This window comes from Triticum aestivum, chromosome 3A (genome assembly GCF_018294505.1).
Source record: "Triticum aestivum cultivar Chinese Spring chromosome 3A, IWGSC CS RefSeq v2.1, whole genome shotgun sequence".
In the NCBI taxonomy this organism is placed as follows: Eukaryota; Viridiplantae; Streptophyta; class Magnoliopsida; order Poales; family Poaceae; genus Triticum; species Triticum aestivum.
Genome location: NC_057800.1, coordinates 492719531 through 492728291, shown reverse-complemented (window position 1 = coordinate 492728291; position 8761 = coordinate 492719531).

Below are 8761 nucleotides of genomic sequence, written 5' to 3'. Positions count from 1 at the left end.
TTGCATGTATGCTTTGAGCAACTTGCATGTCCTATACTGCTCCTGTTTGATACTCATGACTAACCCTGAACTAACTGTAGCCAAAGAGTTGTTTGGGTGACAGGATTAGATTGACAATAAATGCACTTCATGGAGAGAGAAAAGTGATTTTTCAGTGGTCCCAATGAGAACTATCTCCAGTTAGCACCTCTTGGGTGGGATAGTTTTTTTTGGTGGGTTCGGTGCAACTTGCTCCAATTTAAACCCTCATGCTTGGATAGTTTAGGGCTATTTGAGCCCCAACTAGCTCAAACTAACTCTAAGAGCATCTCTAGTAGCTTGTCTATATGGATGTCTATACTTGTTTTTCACGACGTGAGCCCAAAACAGGCGTCCAACAACTTGTCTATATGATCGTCCAGATATACCCATCCTCTAAATTGGCCTCGACAATGTCCATGCCTGGACAATGTGAAGGCGTCGTCTAAACTCAGCCGCAGTCATGATTTCTTCCTCTCCCTAGTGACGGCCCACCTGTCATGGTCCCTGTATATAGACGTTCTGATGCAAAACTGGATGTGTATATGAGGGAATCTTTTTAGACCATTGTCTATATGAATATATAGACATCCAAATATACACATGCTATTGGAGATGCTCTAACCCATGGATCCAAACAGGGCCTATGGCCAGTCTCGACGCGGAGCAGTCGCGTGCACCGGGAAGCGGCGCTCTCTCGGCCGTCGCGCCACTTCAAAGCCGGCGCTAGTGAGAGGTCGCCTCCGCTCTGGCCGGGCATTAATGCGGCACTGACGCTCTGACCGTTTCACGTGAGAAGCACACACTGGCAAGGGAGTATAGGTTTTGAACCGTTTCAGGTGTAGTACTGGTAGTTTGCAAAACTACTCAATTATTGCACTCAGTTTCCTAAGAAATTATGGTAAAAACATTACTCCACAGCCCGCTTCCCTTCTCCTTCCTCTTCCACCGCCCGTGCACGTCCGCAGGAAGCGACCGGTCAACCCTTATATAGGAGTGCTAGCACAAAAAGATGCATGCATGACCACTAAAATTTCCATATTAAAGCGCCGCTCCGGCGGGAGTATGGCGTATGTTGTTACCTTCGGCCGGCCCATGGCTACCAGGAGACGGCGACCAGAGAAGAGGTGGCGGGAGGGGAATGAATGCAGCTACTGTTTGGGTTCGCCTTTCGGCTTAAATAAATGCGCATCATCACGTGTACCCGCGGGTGCACAAACTGTAACATACGTGTCTGCTTAAGTGGGCGTCACGTAGCTGGTGTGTGTGAGAGAGATTCTTAGAGACAGAGTGCGTGTGTGCGACTCTACTCTTCGGACATGTACTCAACCTTTTTCATCGGGATATAAGTATAATGGTATTTACTTTAGCTAGTGATTTACATGGCCATGTTAACTTGGTTGTGTCAAAAAAATGTCACTTCCTGCTCGTGATTTGTGTTATATAATTACAAGCAAGATTCTCGTGCATTGCACGGAACATCAATATGCATTTTTTTTACAGAACACCTGTTGTGATTGACCCATGCAGGAGTAATCCCATGTGTAAAAACTAATGATATCTCAAGAATTTTATCGGAAAACTGGTATCTCGAGAATGTCATCGAAAAAATGAAAGATGAGAGATAAGGCGAGGAGGAGTGGAGTGTGGTGGTGACTGGTGGTCGGAATGGGTGGAGGCATGGGGATGGACGGCGCCGGCAGGCGGCAGCGGCCACCATGCATGCTAGATTGTTCCAGAGACTTATTCCTTTTTTAATTGTTGAGCAATGAGGTTGCGAGAGATAATGATGTGGAGAGAGGTGTCGGTATCTTTTGTAAAATTATCATAGTTTGCTTTCTATCCTCAGATATAGATCATACGGTCTGTATTACAAGATGGCAGGCACACCATCACCACCAACTCATTTTTTATAAGGGTACAGATGATAAGTTCGCTGACTACTAAAGTAAAATGGAATTTGTCCATGTTATGCAATTAAATAAAGGTGATTGTTTATCATACGGGTAAGGTTGGATGAAGGGTGGTAGGAACAAATGCTCCGCCTAGAGCATGTGTGTGTGAGATGGAGTCTTAGTGTGTGTTGTGTGTGAGAGAGAAAGAGATGGAGTCTTAGTTTGTGTGTGTGAGAGAGGGAGAGAGATGGAGTCTTAGTGTGTGTGTGGGGGGTGTGCGTGCTTGTGTGTGTGTGTGTGTTTGTGTGTGTGTGAGAGAGAGAGTCTTAGTGTGTGTGTGTTGGGGGGGTGCGTGTGTCGCAGGGTCCTCTGTGGCGGATGTAATTTAAGTGTGCATGGATTTCATCATAGAGAGGTGATGTGTATGGTAGAGGCCACCAACGATGGGGTGCGAGAGAGAAAATGCCCGTAGAGAGGGAAGAGAAGGTGTGTGCGCATGAGAGGAGTCGACTTCGAGAGAACGTGTTTGTTCGAGAGACACCGAGGAAGACTACTATATATCGATGGTGCATGTAGGCTGGAATTACACTAAGGGATGGTCTTATTGGTTTCGGGGATATAGGGGAAGAGTGAGAGGCAGGGGGTAGCTAGAAGGAGATTGTTAAGTGTGAGTGTGTGTTTTACCCATCCAGGCGGAAGTTATGTGCACAAAAGAGGAGAACGATTCGATGTGGTGTTAGGATTGAGGGTAATTAACTACGTATGGAGACATATAGACCTTGAACGTGCATGTGTGAGAGGTATACATGTATATGTGGGATGTGTGTGTGCGCGCGCGCATGATCGAGATAAAAGAAAGAATACATAAGTCATAAGATCAACGACATGGGAGAGACGAATCGGTATGACAATATGCATGCATGTGAGAATGCATGGAAGAAGTCCCGACAATTGAGCATGTGTTTTTGTCTTTAAGAGATAGTGGCATGGGCTGGAGCATGCATCTATGGCGAGTAGAGGGAGTGAGGCGCAACGATTGTGCAAAAGAGACCAACCTATAAATGCATATGTATGAAGAGACATATATAGTGTGGGTGATAGGAAGCAAGACTCCGTGCGAGAAAGAAATGTTGACGGAGAAACTACAGATAGATACAGAGATGGAGATGCTAGCTAGAGGGACATCCGCTAGTTTGGGTGTTGGAGATGACCGTCGGGTGGTTCAAAGGGTGAAGTTATATATGTGTGTGAGAGGGCACTTGACTGCATGTAGAGAGAAACATATGTAGTGTGTGTGATAGGAATCAAGAGTGAGGGTGAGAAAGAAGGTTGATGGAGAAACAGATAAATAGAAAGATAAAGATGCTAGCTAGTGTGCGTTAGAGATAGGATTCGAGTGGATTAGAAGGCTGGGTTATGTGTGTGGGTGTGAAAGAGATAGAGAGAGGGTGCGTGTGAGTCACATACAAACATATATCAGAGAGAAATGAGACCCAGAGAGACGGAGTTTTGTGTCTGCGAGAGAGAAAGATATTTCACAACGAGGGTGATAGCTAGAGATACATACAAGGGAACACAAGATATCTCTAGGGAGAGAGGGAGTGTGTGAGCGAAATACAACAGAACAATGGAGAAATATGAGACCCTGGGAGACAGAGTTTGTGTTTGTGTGTGAGAAAGATATATTGAAGAGGAAGAGTCGTAGGTTCTCATATCTAAGGAGCGAAAGACATCTCTGTATGAGGGGTGTGCGAGTGGCACACATGGGAATAGTAGAGAGAAATGAGACCCCGAGAGACAAAGTTTTGTGTTTGTGTGAGAGAAAGAGATTCCACATGGAGAATCATAGTTAGAGACACATAGCAGGGAGCGAGATATACTTAGAGAGAGAGAGAGTGATGAAGGTCGAGGGATAGAGTACCGTCAGTGTGTTACGAAGATAAAAGATCATTCTCGATATACAGGTAGCACGAGAGATACCTGAGAGACGATGAACGCGTATAGGTCCAGAGAGATAGTCCTATATAAGCATGAGTGATAGCTATATGAGACGAATATCTGGATTAAAGGGGATTCAAATATTTAAACTGGAGATCACGACATCGATAATATCATAATGCAAGTTGGTGTATCAAACATGCATATTCATTTGAATTTGGGCACACGTGTAATGTTATATAGTTTATCAATATTGGTGATCCATAGATTCTTCAATTACAAACAATGCATGGTTTATATGCAATTAATGTATAAACGGGATTACACTATATGTTGTGTGTGTGAAACACATTATGCATGTTTGAGAAGTAAAAAACCCGCATGAAACACACATTAATTGGAGACAGTTAGAGAGGAATGCATACATTGGATTTCAACATAAAGTTGTTTCAAATATTTGAAAATCCAAATTGATGGATACAACCTTATGAATCTGAGATCATGCCATTTGTAAACCATATTTATGAATAAATTGTGTTGTGCTTTTGAAAGTATATAAAAAAATGATGTATATATAATGTAATTCCAAGTGAAAATGAATCCCGCCCGAAAAAATAGAATACAAACGGGATTTGAATTGAGTTGGCACGGTAAACATGCACTTTGAAAATTTTGAACGAAGTGGGGAAAGTCGCAGTAACCGCCCGAAACCAAAATCTGTGAGATGGAAATCACTACTGCCTATCCCTGCCACGCAAAGCCTATATGCTGGATTTCTATAGGTTTCGATAGGGGTAGGTTTGTAATTTCACCCAAACGTGACGTAACCGCCTCTCACCCAGATTCATACATGGCGGGCGCCAAAACACAGTGTGTCCTTGGCCGAAATCGACTCCCTCCCCAATTCATATTCATACACGGTGGGCGTCAAAAACAAACTCTCGTCGGCAAATATTCGGTGTATGCGAGATTACCGTCCTATCCCCAGCCGACTAGTGTTGCTGTGATGTAGTAGAAATTTGAAACGGGGGATAAGTTTGTAAATTTCCTCGCATTTGAGACAAGCGCGCCCTGAATACATGGTTCCCCCTTCCTCTCTACCTCCTTTTTCCCCATTCGTACTCCGTGGGCGCCAAAACACCCTCTCCACCCCACCCTCCTCCGTCCGCCGCCGTCCGCCACCCCATCCACCGCCGTCCTCCTCCACCATGCCGGAGCTGATACCCCAACGCCGCCGTCCATTACAAGAGATCGACCTCTCTCATCCACGGCTTGGGACCAGGATCCTTGCATCCCGTCCTCTCGCTTCATCCCCGTCGTCGTCCACCTTGCCGGCGCTGCTCCTACGACCGTCTCGTCCACCGCGCCCTGCTGCCACCATCTACCCTCCTAGATCTGCTTCCACGCCGCCGACAACCATCGCCACCGCAGCATCATCAAATTCTCAGCAGATGCGTACACGGCGCCGCACCAGAGGCGGTACTCTTTCATATCTGCTCAACTTATTTATCACAACAAGAAAATAGATCGCCACTGCTTTACTCTGATTTCTTGTCTTGGTTGCGAAGTTGCCTTTGTCCGGTTTGCACCTTCAGATCCGCCATGGCACCCTCAACACCATACTCGCAATGCTTATGGTTTTCCCCTTTTACATTCCACACTAGTTAAATCACTGTAGACTAAATTTCAAAATTGGGTCAGTCAATTTTTTAGAGCTCGCCGGAGTTCGCCGGTGCGAACGAAGGGGCTCGGGTGGGGACAGTGGTTGTGGGGGGCGGTGGTGGGGCCTCTTCGAACGAAGAAAACTCGACGCGGGTGGGGGCGGGGGTGGGGGTGGCGGAGGAACACAGGCGGTGGGGCCGGTGGTTCGGCCGGCGGCCCGTGCGGTGTTCTGTATGGGAAGCACAGTATGTTCCTTGTCAGGAAGGGGAGCAGGGACATCTGCGTTCAACAGCTGATAGAGCTGGCCTGCACATGATCGATAGGCTTTCAATTACTAGCGGCAATACAACACCATAATTTCCAGCCAGTTCCACTTTCCCGATTTATATAGCTTAGTTGTTGTGTGCTCTTGTTATCATGCTTTGGCAATAAACTCTCTATACAGTATATTATGAACCTATCATCTACCAGCTATCCTTACTTCTGGAGCCTATTTTTTATGTACTTGTGCCAGATTATATAAATGCATGCACCATATTACAGCACACATGAGCTCTCTCATCAGAATCCAGTGATAGCACACAAGTGTTTACAGGGGCGCCCCTATATTAGAATATCATCTGCATTACAAAGATAATCTCACAACTATTTATGTTTTCATGGTTCTCAGATATTATACGCAATTACAGTGAATATCAAAATCCGCGCATCAGAAGAATATTGTGGAACACTGCAACGACTTACAAAATTGGCAGCAAGGCATTGAGTGCTATTCTGGAAGCAATGAAACTCGTACGCTCCCCACTTGTTGATTCTTGTTCAGAATATCATCCTAATGACTATTCTAACCTCGAGGAGTCAAAGGCAGATGGCCTGTCTTGTTCACTCATCAAGGTGCCTGTTCTAATTTGGCTAGGTTTTATTGATTGCGCATATCTTGCATATGTTGTCTTGCATTTCTTGTACTTTGTTGCACCGCCATCTGCTTAGTTTACTCATCATATATGTTGAGATGCCATGCCCATCCATTATCAATACATATTCCATTTGTCATCATACCATGTTTTTCCACTCAAATGCTATTCTTTTGCATCAGACATCAAAAAGGAAGAGGGTGATTGCGAACCTGAAGGAGCACCAGCAAAGTCCTTGAAAAACGTGGTGGTGCCAGAGAAATCAGACAGCACCCCACTTATATTGGCTGTACAACCAGTGACACAAAACGTAGGACCGACTCCAGCAGACTGTACCCATACTTCACTGGCCACACCACTAGCCCCACCACACAGGACCTGCACTCCAGCAAAAGGTATACCGATTTCATTTGCCATAGCACGAGCTGTACCACAGAAAAATCCCACTCCAGCAAAAAGTACAGCAAGTCCACTGGCCGAAGACCTATCACAACTGCAGAGACGACCAATTCCTGCAGATTGGAACCCCATTCCATTTATTCCTAGTTTAAAAGACAATGCTTTCAATGTTGTTAGGGACTACGTGCATATATTCCCATCATGGGAAGATTATTGTGAAGACAAACACCATTTTCACATCTTCCTGTCCAACTTACGTGTAAGTGCTATTATTCATGGTTATTATTTTCCTATTTTCTGCTGATTGAACACATCAATGATTTACATTACATTGTTGTAACTAGGCGAGGGTCAATCTGGATAGTCATGACGAGCAAAGCTTGCTTGTGCTTTTCAAGGAAGCATTGTAGCAGTATCGGTGTTACCTGAGGAAATCACACTTTGATGGCAAGTCTATAAACGAATTTCCGGTGAAGTCTCCTGTGCTAAATTTAGAAGACATTGAATGGAAAACCTTGTTATGCACTGGTCTCGTTCCCAGGATGAGGTACTGTCTATGAAATCACATGACAATTTGAACTTCTACTTTTCCGCATGTGCCTTACGGATCTTTTTGCAGGAAATCTGCTCGAAGAAGAATTCCGGTTTGACAAGAATGACAGGATATCGCAAATATGCTGCCCGCTGCTTTGCTCTTGTTAGTACCTGTTGTCCTGTATCACTGTACTTGCATACATACCTGGTTCATTATGTGATAGCAGTATGCATGATAGCTTGCTTATCAGTTGTTCGCTCCAAATTATCCGATCTGTATGAATGGTTACATTAGTGTAGAATATATCCAATGCCAATGTTTTTTTAGCTCTGCATTGTTCTTGTAAGTACATGATGTCCTTTATCAGTGTACTTATAATGACAGGTAGTTGTTCATGTACCATCACTCTGCAACTTATTTTCCTTTGCCCTCCATTTTCTACACATCAGATCTATATTTACTCTTACCATAAGGTTGGTACTGAAGAAGTTTAGTTGTGCATTGCTCTTGGCTGTACCTTTTGCCTGTATCGCTGCACTTAGATTTATAGCTACTTGGTTATGTAGCATCACTCTTCATCTTATCTTAAATATTCTCCATTTTTTCGTATATTATCACATCTATATTTACTCTTAACAAAATGTAGAATAAAGGCAATGCTTTTGAAGAAGATTCTGTAGTAAACTTCTTGAATTTCCCCTCCCCCATCAGCATGGACAAGGCCTTTATAGAGCATGTCTTCACCAATAATGTAAGTTTGTCCATCTCAAGCCTTGAAACTTTGTTGTATATATTTGGTTAGGCATGACTTCAACAACTATTTATTTTTGGTGTTTGCATCAAATTGCTTGTTTAAAGTTTATTATATGTAGTTCATAAACAAAAGTTTGTCCTTTCTCAATTTAAGTTTTCAGTTGTACAACCAAGTTCCTTCTTCATACCATGTAAATTAAATTATACAGAGAAAGTGATCTTCTTTTGCACTGCATGTATGCTTCTGTTGTTCATCCGTAATCCAGTGGTGTGGTGAACCTACCCACTACAGCAATGTCTTAACTATGAACAATGTCATATCATTCTACTATTATTTAAACCATCTCTTTATTTGCTAATCTAAAATGGTATAAATTGACAGCACACTAACCATTGATACTTATGAGTTCTTGATCTGTAATCCAGTGGTGTCGTGAAGCTGCCAACTCCTTCACAATGTCATTTCCTGCTATGTCTTGACCTGAACAATACCATATTGTGTTAATGCAAATTTAAAGTGTGTCACTTTATTCATTAGTAAGAAATGTGATGAATTTTCAGCACTGATACTTTTATGTGCAAAACCTGTCATCTGTCTACTTGTTTATCTTTCAGAGTGAGGAAGATATAAGTGATGAACAAGCGCA